The 13,243-nt window shown below is 39.8% G+C and overlaps 1 protein-coding gene and 1 pseudogene across 3 annotated transcripts in view; both read right to left on the bottom strand.

Moving 5' to 3' along the window:
* The window catches only part of ECHDC1 (ethylmalonyl-CoA decarboxylase 1), a 52,742-nt gene extending 42,421 nt beyond the window's left edge, over window positions 1-10,321 (bottom strand). Inside the window, exon 1 of one of the 3 annotated variants that reach the window (XM_010342971.3) lies at window positions 9,887-10,321. The gene's annotated coding sequence lies outside the window, so the exon portion shown is untranslated. The other 2 variants (XM_010342972.3, XM_010342973.3) reach the window with 2 other exon arrangements.
* A 2,097-nt stretch (window positions 10,322-12,418) lies between these two features.
* LOC101027453 (large ribosomal subunit protein uL23 pseudogene) lies at window positions 12,419-12,963 on the bottom strand (annotated as a pseudogene).
* Between the last annotated feature and the right edge of the window lie 280 nt (window positions 12,964-13,243).

The raw sequence follows: 13,243 nt of genomic DNA, 5'->3' as shown, positions 1-13,243 counted from the left end.
ACCGGTTCTGACGGAGGTACGGCAGGACAACGCTATAAACTTCCAGGGGTGGGGGAAGGTGGATGTAGGGGAGGTCCTTCCAGGCCATAGGTAGATAATAGACAAAAGGTTGCATTCTTTTGAATACCTGATCAGCCTCCTACTGAATACACAATTTAGTCTGACTCAGTGAATCTGCATTTTTACATAAACAATGGGGCAGAGAAAGTAATCAAATGTGCATTATTTTTCTGCGGGGGTGGGCATGAACCACTGCACCCAGCCACTGCACCCAGCCAATTAAACATTTAAGTATTTTGCAAGTTGGTTCTTTAAACTATTGGTAGGTTGAAATTGACCATGGTGGAACTACAGAACATATCAATCATGCTCACTCGCGTGCTCTTTCACTCTCTCTCTCTCTCTCTCTCACACACACACACACACACACACACACACACACACACACACGGGTCTGCCCGTACACCACCAGTTACAATGTATGCATTTGTTCAACCTTAGAAGATACTGTGTGCCAGGCGCGGTGGCTCATGCCTATAATCCCAGCACTTTGGGAGGCCAAGGCGGGTGGATCACAAGGTCAAGAGGTCGAGATCATCCTGATCAACATGGTGAAACCTCGTCTCTACTAAAAATACAAAAAGTAGCTGGGCATGGTGGCTAGCGCCTGTAGTCCCAGCTACTGGGGAGGCTGAGGCATGAGAATTGCTTGAACCCAGGAGGGGGAGGTTGCAGTGAGCCGAGATCACGCCATTGCACTCCACCCTGGGTAGCAAGAGCGAAACTCTGTCTTGAAAAAAAAAAAGGAAGATAATGTCAGAGTGTTTCAAAATGGCTGTACAAATGTGTATTCCCACAGGCATTGAATGCTCCAGTTGCTCCACAAGCTCATCATTTGTTCTTTGTTTTTTCTATTTTATGCATTCTAGTGGATGGTATCTTATTGTGGTTTCATTTTGTATTTCTTTAACATCTAACAAAGATAAACCCCATTTTCTTATGCTTATTGGTCATTTGCATATAATATTTTGTGACGTTCCTGTGCAAGCTTTTGGCCCATTATTTCTATTTATTTACCTTTTAATTAATTTGTTAGAGATCTTTTATTCTCCTGCTCACAATTATCCTAAAACCTACATGACACGAATCCCACATTTTTATCTCCAATTCGACCCTATGCCTGTACTCCTAACTCATAGTATTACCTAACAGAAATGCAATTCCCTTACCCCTCGTTTCTAGATATATCACAGGCTTCTCAAAATCTTTTTTTTTTTTTTTTTTTTTTTTTTTTTTTTGAGACAGGGTCTGGCCATGTTGCCCAGGCTGGAGTGCAGTGGCTATTCACAGGCGTGATCAGCGCAGCAGTTTTGACCTGCTCCATTTCCAACCTGGGCCGGTTCACCCCTCCTTAGGCAACCTGGTGGCCCCCAGCTCCCGGTAGGTCACCATATTGATGCTGAACTTAATGCAGTCACCGGACTGGCACAGCACACTCTAGCCCAGAAATCCTGGACTCAAGAGATCCTCCAGCCTCAGCCTCCTGAATAGCTGGGACTACAGGCAGGCACCACTGGGCCCAGCTCAAAATCATTATCTAACCCTGAATTCATACTTCACCTGAAACCCATTACTCCTTCTTAATTCTTTCCCTCAACTATTCATTGTATCATCAACCCTGTAATCTATGCCAAAAAACCTGTGGACAACCTAATCTCCTTCTCTTCCCCCACCTCCTGTATGCAACAGACTCCAAAATGGTTTCTTCTTTCTTATCTTTTCCCCTCCTACTACTAATATAGTCCAAACTTCATTACCTATAATCTGGATTAATACAGCAGTCACCAATTAATTGCATACTATTCCTTAAAGTAATGTAGATATATTTATAATCCAATCAGGATACTTTAAATTGACGTTTTTAGGTAGCTCTCTTCCAAAAGAATCAAGTCCAAAGCTCTTTCTAAATTCTTAACTTAATCCTGAACCTCTTCTCTTCTGACATCACAACACAATCAACACGGGACACCAAATAACCAGAGTCCCACAAATTTACCATGCTATTTTAAATTATCCCTTCTTCCCTATAATGTTCTTTCCTCCCTCATTAACCTGGTAAATCCACCATTGTTTTTAAAAACTGAGTTTCTGTATTTCTACCTAAAAGTGATCCCCAAGTAAAGATAATCACTCCCTTTACTTATCCCAGCTCATACTGCAATAATAATGTTCCATTTTAACACATCCCTCAAATCATTTTTCATTTGTTTTTCTCAGTAGAAGGATGCTTCCTGAGAGTATTCTTAGGTGTATACTTCGTGTCACTAATGGCTACAGTACTCAATATATAAAAGGTACTTAGTAATGAGGGAAAATGTAGGCAAGTAAAAAAATAACTCATCAGGCAGCCAAAATGAACTCCACAAACTTGTTTTATAGCTTTAAAAATGTATCTGTGAGTTATAAAATGATATCAGAATCAGTGAACAAACCTCATAAAGGTTACAGTACAATATCCCTTTCCACTTTAAATGCCTTGGCCTTCAAGTGACATTTTTATTAAAGTGTTTCAGGTGAATACTTACCTGAACATACAGTAGGATGTAATCCCCTCAAACAGATATATTTCAAAAACTTGTGAAGAGTATTTCAAAACTTTACCAACTAAGGTGGCTTATAACTACAATATTAAAGACACCAAGATGTTTCTTAAATCTCCTCAAGGAGACTGAAGTGTTAATTCATAAACTGTGACCTAATACACTACATTAGAGTTTAGCAAAAAGACGATTATTATCTTCAAAAATGATACCTAAGAATCAAAATTTTATGTTACTTTTCCAAGAAAAAGAGGTGTTCTAACTTGCCATCATAAGTCTTTGTTGGGACCTGCTTTTAACTATCATAACTTTATTATTTCCTTTAATGCCAAATTCCTCCTGGTCTTTGTATCCTCCCTCCCTCCCCTCAAAAAAGTCACCAGTTGCCAGCAGCTAGGGTTACCGAATAAATAATGAAAGCACTGGGTGGTCACCCATCACTTAATGAACTGTGATTAACAAGGTTTGGGTCAATTTGATGTATAGAACCAATAAGCAAGGAAAGTGACCAAATGTTACAAGTTGCAAAATACCTAAATATTTAGTATTTTCAATACTGCTAGATACAGTGATCCTCAAGTTTCTCTTCAAAGAATTAGTATGTCAGTATGTTCAGCTCTCTTATTCTTTAATTCTCCATTTTTAAGTTTAACTTCCTTGTAGTTTCAGAAAACCACCTTTTCCACCAGTTCTAATCAGTAGTTCACATCTGTTCCCCCAGTCCCCTGCTCTATCCTGACTCATCCTGGTCACTTGCTCCGGTCACCTGCTTTGACCCCTGGCTACCTGCTCTGACCTGCCTGCAATCATTCTTCCTGCCAAACTACCCACCCCCACTACTCTGGCTCATACGCCTGCTCCCTTTAAAATAGCCAATTGGAATTAGACTGTGTGGTCTAACTCTAGCCAATAGGGGAATGACACAGCAGTAGGAGCAACCTACATCAGGCATAAGTACCCCTTCCCCGCGTTCCTTGTCCAGGTGTGTGCCCGCCATTGTTCAGTCTGTGAGCCATATCCTTCTATAGAAGTAAATTGCCTTGCTGAAGAAATTTATTCGAGGGCTACTGCTTTTGTGGCACCAAAAATTTTAATTATAACAATACTTTAATGTCTTCATCTGTTGCCAATTCCATACTCCTTTTCCAAAACTCATATAGTATATCTTGTGTGTGACATCCTTCCATCCCATTACCTGTTCTGTCAAATTAGAAAATGATAAGGTATTAACTGGTATTAACAGATTTTAAGGTATCTAAGGCCTCCTGAAGACCTAGAAAGGTAGAAGGAACAATTATCAAACATGAGTTTGCAACATTTCAGGATATTTTCAGTAAACTCAAGAGACCTTGCAAGATTTTTTAAATAAACTTCAAAATAAAGGAACCTAATGAGAACATGGAAATGTATAGTGACACAATAAAGGCAGAATAAAAGTTGATATCCTAGATGTTCCCACCATCTAATTTAGTGCAATAATGGGTACTTTACCAGTACTACATAAAATTACTGGGCATATAGAAGAATGAGAGGATACTGTGAAACTAAATAAAATTTTTAAATGTCAGAAATTACTGCCATATACTTAAATAATTTCATTTTAAACAAATGATTCATTTGAAAATTTTTCCTCCAAATATTATTCTCATTTGTCGAAAATTATTCCCCATGTTTAACTTATTTCTATCCCTTATATATCTCCAGTACCCAAAGCTGCAGTCTGATTCAAAGACCTATCTCCCTCCTTTCCCAGAGGGAAGTAAAAGTTCTGTCTATGGAAAGAAAGTATTTCTGAATTATCATTAGTTTTACACCATCATTAGAAAATGAGGTATTCTTGTCAAATAAACTATCTCTTTAACTGGAAAGCAAAACTTTCCTGAGCAAGAACAAATTATTTTGTTGAGAGTTTTCTTGCTCTAAGGCGCATGTATTGTATTTTTAAAATATTTTACCCTGAAGGAGAAATAAAATGATAAGCATAGAAAATTCAGGTCTATGAAAAATGGAAGGGGGAGGGGAGTTCTACAAATTAAATGTAGTTACCAATTAAAAAGTATGAAGTGGTTATTAAAAAAAAAAAAAAAACACCAAGGCTTTTAGACACTTCCTATCATTCAAATGTAAATGTCAAGTTGCCTCAAAACCTCTTAGCTAGTAGAAGAAACCTAAACTAAAAATTTCAGACATTATTGAGAAATGCCAAGCAATGGGGCTTTAAACAAATTAACCACACTGAGGACTAAACTCTGATTTTTTTTTATCTTGCTGAAATTCCTACCTAAGGGGTCTAGGAAGTCATGCCCTACAAATCATAAATTCTCATCAGATGGGTTTTATTTGACCCTATATATCGTGATTTACTTTTCAATCTGACCTTGGCATAACATTAGGAGCCAAAAAAAAAAATTTAATCCCAAAATATATTTCCTTGCCATAATTTGAAATTGTCCTGTAAACTCTCCTGTGCGAAAAATCCACATTCTATAGAGCATCCCCTTCCCTCTTTGTTTTCCTTCCTTTCTTTCCAGATCCAGGAGATAATCAACTAAGAGCCAGGTACCCTTTTAGGTCTGATAAGACATAGTTTACAACCTGCTCTCTCTCTGAAGTCTGCTGAGAGTCCTCTGCACAAAAAAACTTGGTCTCCACAATCCTTCATCTTTAATCTGAACATTCCTTTTTATGGATCCCAGGTCTTCAGACAAACTCAACTAATTGTCAACCAGAAAATGTAAAAATTTACCTATAGCCTGGAAGCACCCCCACTTTAAGTTGTCCCACCTTTCTGAACCAAACCAACGTATTTCTTAAATATATTTGATTGATGTTTCATGCCGTCCTAAAATACGTAAAACCAAATTGTACCCCAACCACTTTGGGCACATGTTCTCAGGACCTGAGGGCTGTGTCACAGGCCATAGGCACTCATTTTTGGCTCAGAATAAATCTCTTAAATATTTTACAGAGTTTGACTCTTTTCATCATCAATACCTATATTCTCATGACAGGATATATTTATTAAGTTTGTTTGTAACCTCCAATCATAATCATAATCATTCTATACTCAACCACTATTCTGTCTGTTTCACCTCCCCTTTTACTACCCTTAGAATTAGAACCAAGTTCACTGGTCAAAGTCTGTGAGAAAAATAGAAAAATATACCAAACTATATAATTCAAAATGAGTTCTGAAGCTTTCTTTGCTTTTTTTTCCCCCCCCTAAGGAAAAGGAAGAGGAGGAGGGGAGGAGGAACTCTTTGCTTTTTTAAAGACAAATTTTAAAAACATAATAACTGGATTAGCAATTAAGACAAATATTTCAAGAGGATGGTATTCTTTTTTGAATTATTTAAAGTACATTTTAACTAGACATTTAGCTGCATTCTCAGAAATAAAAAGAGATGTTGGTTTCTTGGCATATGGGCCATTACATTTGTACTTATATGTAGATTTTTATGGCCAGGAAATGGCCATAGACACATATGCATATGTTAAGAGCATTTGGTAAGAGGTAATTCTGTAGCAATTCAATGGCTATTTATATTGAGTTCCTATTAATGATCATGCCATTGTTAGCTATTTCAGAGAGAAATAAAACATCTTTAAAAGTTCTTGGTTTTGTCAGAGAAACAAAATATGCACAAAATATGAAAACAGAGCAAAGTCTCTCCTTTTATTGAGCTCTGCTAGAGAGTGCCATTAAATTTAACATATAATCTTAACTTCATAAAAGGATCTTTTTTTTTCCACCAGTAAACTCTGATCACATAGTCTAAGGATTTTCTTTAGGTATAAATGGATTCAATAACAGTAAATCAGTGCATTGAATTATGATGCATTATCATGAGGAAAGAGACCCAGGCATCTGGGATCAACTTCCCCGTTCACTGCCACACCGTATTTCAATAGAAGAAAAGGCTGACCGACTGGCGCCTCCTGATTCACCTTCCTGTAGGTGGCAGTCTTGGTCTTGGCGAAACTCTCTGGAAGGCACTGTTTTTACTTAAAACAAGATCAAACCCGAGACCTTTTCACATGTGAATCCTAAAGCTGTAAACCAGAAACCTTTTCATATGTGATTTCTAAAGCGGTAAACCCAAAACCTTTTCACATGTGAGTCCTAAACCTGTAAATCTTCACATGTAATTTCTAAGGCTGTAAACCGAAGATTTTTCCACATGTAATATCTAAAGTATAAACCTATTTAAAGGCAGAACATTCCTTTGTTAGACGAGCTAGGTAATTTGGAGCCATCGCCTGGCTCCCGGTCATAATATTAATAATAATAATAATTTAAAACCTTTCCTTCCCCATTTGGTGTTCGGGAGCTCTGTTTCTCATGGCCGCTCCTGCTACCTTTTCCCTTCATTCTAATTTTTAAAATTCTAAGCAGAGGTACAACCAAAATCAAGCAACATACCAGCTCTGCTAGGGAATAAATACAAAATGTATACTCCCACACACATATATGAAACCAGATTTATCAAATATATATGTGTAACCAGAATTTTTATTATAAAACAGTACAATACTAGTGTTTCACAGATATCTATTACTTCTGTAACAAATTACTTTTGTTCACTGAGTTGAAATTTATGTTACATTTTGCGAGAAAGAAAATAAACACAGATGTGAAGAATGAAGAAAAATATCAGTTGAGTCACTTAACAGGTGCTGAAAAAGTTTCAGAATACAGGTATGTTCTATTTCTTAACCAAATAATGCATCTGAAGAAAGAGACCCAAGCATCTAACATCATCACCTCCCCCTTGACTTCCATACTGCATTTCAATAGAAGAAAAGGCTGGCCTCATTTGCCTTCCTATAGAAGCAGGCATAGTACAGGGGAATCGTTCCAGACAAGATCAAACCCCACTCCACTCCTACTCCATCAACCAAGGCCCTTTCACCTGTAATTTCTAAAACTGCAAACCCAAGACCCTTTCACATGTAATATCTAGAGTTGTAAGCCTATATAAAGGCAGAGCTTCTCTTTGTTAGACAAGCTTGGCTGTTTACCATGTCACCTTATTCCCTGCTGAAATACATCACCTCTTACTTCCCAGTTCAGTGTCCGAGAGGTCTGTTTCTCTTTGCCGCTCCTGCTTCACATCCACAGGTATTTATTTCATTGTTCTTTAAACTCATCTTGTACATTTTACTCTCTATCTATGTGTGCTACATTTACTTTTCAGGAAACTTTTTTTTTTTAATTGAAGAATATCATTCCAAATATTGACAGATGTCCTATCCAGGTACTCATTTCCTAAACTGCTAGTTGCAAAGTTAGTTTCTTAAGAACTCTACTTCTTCAAACAGAAATGTAAAGAAAGAACACGAATATTGACTCAGTAGCTATCGATGATAATTAAAGACTAGAGATATCTGAAATCTCTTTATTGACAATTCTGGCAGCAAAGCAAGAGTCCTTATTAAAGGTAATGATACTTCTTAATAATTCATGCACAACCAGAAAACATAACAGAAAGGTACATATGAGATAAGTTGTAGTAGTTTAAGGATAATCAGGACAGGGACTACTTCTTGTACATTAAATTTTTGTGGAACTAAATAACACACATGTGGTTATTACCATATAGGTATTACTGTAGCTACTCATCAATTTCTAAAATAAAGATAAGACCTATGTTTACAAAATAATAATTAAAAAAATAACTATTTCAGTCCAGGAGCAGTGGCTTGCACCTGTAATCTCAGCACTCTGAAGACCGAGGTGGGTGGATCACCTAAGATCCGGAGTTCGAGACCAGCCTGGCCAACAGGACGAAACCCTGTCTCTACTAAAAATACAAAAATTAGCTGGACATAGTGGCAGGCACCTGTAATCCCAGCTACTCAGGAGACTGAGGCAGGAGAACCACTTGAACCCAGAAGACAGAGGTTGCAGTGAGCCGAGATCTTGCCACTGCACTCCAGCCAAGGTAACAGGGTGAGACACTCCAGATCAAATAAAAGAAAGAAAATAAATAAAGGAAGATTGAAAGATTTCACTGTTGGGTTTTCAAGAAAGCAAACCCAGGATATGTGGCTACAACTGAGGGTATCATAGTCGGCCAAATAAATTCTCTTTCAATGGCCTCTAATCAGCTTGCCAAAGAGCCACAACTTCTCCATCCATCACTCCTAGCTGAGGAATCTCTACTCCTCTTCAGCATGTAATAAAAATCAGAAGCATCTGATTTCAGACTGTCTATATATATATCACCTGTTTTTAAAAGTTCTGATTCGGTTTTAGGCTGTCATAAACTACCTTTCAAGGTTCATTACATGTTACCCACACAACTCTCGCCCTCACACAGCCAAAATGCACAACTTTCAGTTCCTCTAATCTTTCTGATTTTCTCGCCATTTCAAGCTTTTGCATATATGATCTGTTACATTTTTGTCTTCCTCAGAGTAACTTCCAATCATCTCCTCTAACATCTAGACTACATAAAGTCCCCTTACTGTCTACTCTCACATTTATATCTTTCATCACCATTCTCACTCACGTTTTGCTGTAATTAGTTCTTTAACCAGTTCTTCCCATTAGACTTAATTGCAAGAGGGCATTTGCAGTGCCTAATGACAATTTTCTTAACGCTAAATTCCATGCAGGGGTTTAAGAATCTCGCCACAAATCAACCCTGCAACTACCGTTTATTATTCTCCCAACTCACCCGGTTTCAACACCAAGCCTCTTCACTGGCTGGCTTCCCTTCCCGGAATGTTAATCATTGCAATGGTCCCAGTCACCATTCAGACCAGAACCCAATGAGAAGTCAAGAAAGGATCACCCGTTTTATTACGAGGCTGCTCCCTCCTCTCGTAAATTTCACAAACAGACATCTCATCGCAAGCTTGGCTTTTCCAAGAGAATGCTAGTTCTTCTAAGGGGTCCTTTGTTTTTACTATGCATGTCCGGTTCCTCTCTATACCACTAGCACCCAGAGCCACAGCTCCCAGATACAGGGGACTCCCAGATGTGGAACAGAGAAAAGAACCAAGGGAGTGTTGATTTACGTTGCCTGAAGTCCTTAACAGCCCCTTCAACCTATAACTTAACTGTGGTTTTAATCCCCTACATGTGTAATCCCTGTACATGTGTGCAGCATTAAAAGGATTACTGCAACTCAAAAATTCTTCAATGAAAGAACCTCTACCAGAATGGAATTGCTCATTTTTCGTTCTTGAAGAGTTGGCTGCACGATACAAATAAGTTTTAGTTAAGCAAGACAATTTTATACATAAAAGTCAATTACAGAGGTCACAGAGAACATTACCTAACTTAGCAGAGCCTTGAAAGTATTCCGAAATTAAATCAGTGTGTAGAAAGCAAGCCTCCTTATGCTTTTGAAAGTGTAAGGACGCGATCTCTCAGCCTGCTCCGGCAAGGCCTGTTCATCTCTTCCCCACGCCCTCCTTCCCCTCGTCGGCCCGCGGCGCTAGGCACCGCGTCCCCACGTCCGGCAGAGGGCGGGCCTGCGCGGCGCTTGTACCGGACGAGCCGCGGAGCCCGCGGAGCTCGCCGTCTGGGATACGTTTGGAGAAGCGAGCGCTAAAGTCCACTCCACGGCGATATTGCAGAATTTTCCCACTGACAACACTTAACTGAAGTCCTAAGCCCAACTCTTTCGACCACACAGCCCCGCAGGCCTGGGCGGTGACTTCCTTTTCCGCTCCCCTACACAGGCTTTTCAGCTTTGAGTGCCTTTATTTCCGCTCCCCTCCGGAACCTCCTCCGCGCCTGTGCTCCGTTCCGGTGTGTGCCTTCCTCTTCTCCGCGTCGCCCGTTTACTATCCCACGCTCCTCTTTCCTCTCTGGGGGGACTTTATCCCATTTCCCTGCAGGGGCTCGTGACCCCGGAAATCCCGCCCCCGCCACGAGGCGCCTTCCTGCAGCCACGTCCCTCCTTCTAGGGACGCTGGTGAGCCCGGTTTGGCCGAATCCTGTAGTACTTGCTTCGCGTTTTCGCTTTTCCCTTACTGCCTTTGGGCTTGGAAAGGAGGCCGCCGAACCCTATTTGTTTTCACTCCAATAAACGTGAGGAAAAGGAAAGGCAAGGAAGCCTATGTAAGCAAACAGCGAGAGGGGAGAGGACCGAAAGGTACCGAAGTCCGACGCTTTTTAGAGATCTCATCTGAGTTACTGAGGGGAATGGGTATTTAGCTAGTTGATTTTTTTTTTTTAACCCGAAAAACCAGTATGTGTCCTGAATGTGTGGATTTGACACGGTGATTTTAAAGCCCAGTAAGCGGCCGCGTGCGGTGGCTCACGCCTATAATTCCAGCACTTTGGGAAGCCGAGGGGGGCGGATCACTTGAGGCCAGGAGTTCAAGACCAGCCTGGCCAAAGTGGTGAAACCCCCATTTTTATTTAAAAAAAAAAAAAAAAGAAAGAAAGAAAAAGAAAAAAAAAGCTCAGTAAGCTTAAAATTTTGTGCCAATACATTTTGATTGCCGCAGACAGGAAGTGCTTTGGAAGACCCCCAGAAAGGGGAGGTCATTTTACACCAATATTGAGACGTTTTGTCAGAGTCGTGGGACTAAAGGTAGACCGTAGGTAGTCGATGTCAAAGATAAGCACAGCTGAACGTTAAAGCGGTGAAAACATGTTATTCAGTTAACTACTGACAGGAAACGGTGAAAACATTTTATTCAGTTAACTACTGACAGGAAAGAGCTGAGCTCTATTTCCATTTGTGCAGAGGTGATCTGGGCATTTGAAAAGGAGAAAGGGGATGTGCGAGAGCTCAGTAGAGAAAGTGAAAACGTACAGAGCTGTTCGTGTAATTTATGTGTGTGTTTAACAGTTAACTAAGTTAGGATTGTATCGTCCTACGGAGGAATTATCCTTGATTACATTTCAAGGGAATGGCTCTCAGGTCCTTGAGAGAGAACTTCTGAGTGGCAAGAAATAAGCATTTACAATTGCAAGCCCTTTAGTAAATGTTCTAAGAAAGGAATGTCGGAGACCTATCATCAGTTGTGTGCTGGTTATATCACGTAGTTCAGTTTTCTGAAGCAGTCGTCCAGGGCACAGGACCTTATGCTGCTAAAGCTGTGATAGAGTTTGGGCAAGTCTCTGAGCGCCGGGGTTTGGATGGAATAGTCACGTGCCTGTAGTTCTGCAGTGGTCATAGGTAAGATCTGATTAAGTTCAGGGAATATTCTAGTGGGAGGAACAGAAGGTGCCAACGCGCCGAGCAGGAAGGATAAAGCTTTTAGGGTACGGAGATGTGTATGATAGGAAGTAAGTGGGAGCCCAGTTTGCACTGATTGGAAGAAGCCATTATTAGAAGTGCCATATTTAATTCCAGTTTATTATAAAATGAGCAACTTAAGCCATTACACTCTTGAACAGGAAAGTCACTTGATTAAATGATGATTTGGAAGAATTTAATCAGTTTGCAGAGTGAGTGGGGATGACTAGATATGATTTATGCTGTAAGTCTGTATATGGATATGTGATACTTCCAAGGCTGGCACTTCTTTGTGTACCTCCCTGATAGTACCTTAAGTAAGTAGAAGACAAAGAGTAGGATTTGTTTGGGGATACTATCTCATGCCTTGTCTTTTTTCCAAGGATTTAGTTACTTGCCGGTTCTCAATTTTCTCTCAACAAGTTGAGGAGATAAAATGTGTAAAATATATATATATATATATATATATATTGAAACTATCAAGAGGACAAAAGCCCAGTAGGAATTTGGAGGAGGGAAAAAGCTTGCAACTGGTGAAAATTCAAGGAGGATGGCACAAAAGACATATTTTCAGTTCTGTAACTATTCAATATACTAAGAGATAAAACAGCATTTCTTTTTCTTTTTTTTTTTTTTTAATGGTGAAAAGATATACATATATTTAGAATTAGCCAGCTGGACTCCATTTAGATGATCCCAATTTTGTTGGCAACATCCAAAGCATCGTAATCAGGAGCCAGTCGAACATATGCCTTCTTCTCTCCATCAGGCCGAATCAGGGTGTTGACCTTGGCCACATCAATGTCATAGAGCTTCTTCACAGCCTGTTTGATCTGGTGCTTGTTGGCTTTAACATCCACAATGAACACAAGTGTGTTGTTGTCTTCTATCTTCTTCATGGCAGACTCAGTGGTCAGCGGAAACTTGCTAATAGCATAGTGGTCCAGTTTGTTTCTCCCGGGGGCGCTCTTCCGAGGATATTTGGGCTGCCTCCGGAGTCGCAGTGTCTTGGGCCGCCGGAAGGTGGGTGACGTGCGGATCTTCTTTTTTTTATGGCTGTGGACACCTTTCAACACTGCCTTCTTGGCCGTTAAAGCCTTCGCTTTGGCTTCGGCTTTAGGCGGGGCAGGAGCTTCCTTCTTCGCTTTCAGCGCCATCTTGTGAAAAGGGTCCACTTTTTTTTTTTTAACTCCCACTTAAGTAATGCCTATTTACCCACAGCTGTGGGAGTATAATTGGAGGCAGATGAAGAACTGCAATGAGGTATGTTCAGTGGTGTTAGGCAGTATACTAAAATAATAACTTCTGTTAATATTGGCTTATATTTCATGCAATTCCCCCCAGACCCATATGTACATTAGTAATTAACTCTGATAAATTGGAATAGACTTTGAGACTAAACTAGTAAAGATATTTAAGCATCCAGAGAAGACAGGC

Source organism: Saimiri boliviensis, chromosome 4, assembly GCF_048565385.1.
Source record: "Saimiri boliviensis isolate mSaiBol1 chromosome 4, mSaiBol1.pri, whole genome shotgun sequence".
Lineage (NCBI taxonomy): Eukaryota > Metazoa > Chordata > Mammalia > Primates > Cebidae > Saimiri > Saimiri boliviensis.
The sequence above is the reverse complement of the archived record's forward strand: the minus strand, read 5'-3'. Positions and strand labels throughout refer to the sequence as shown.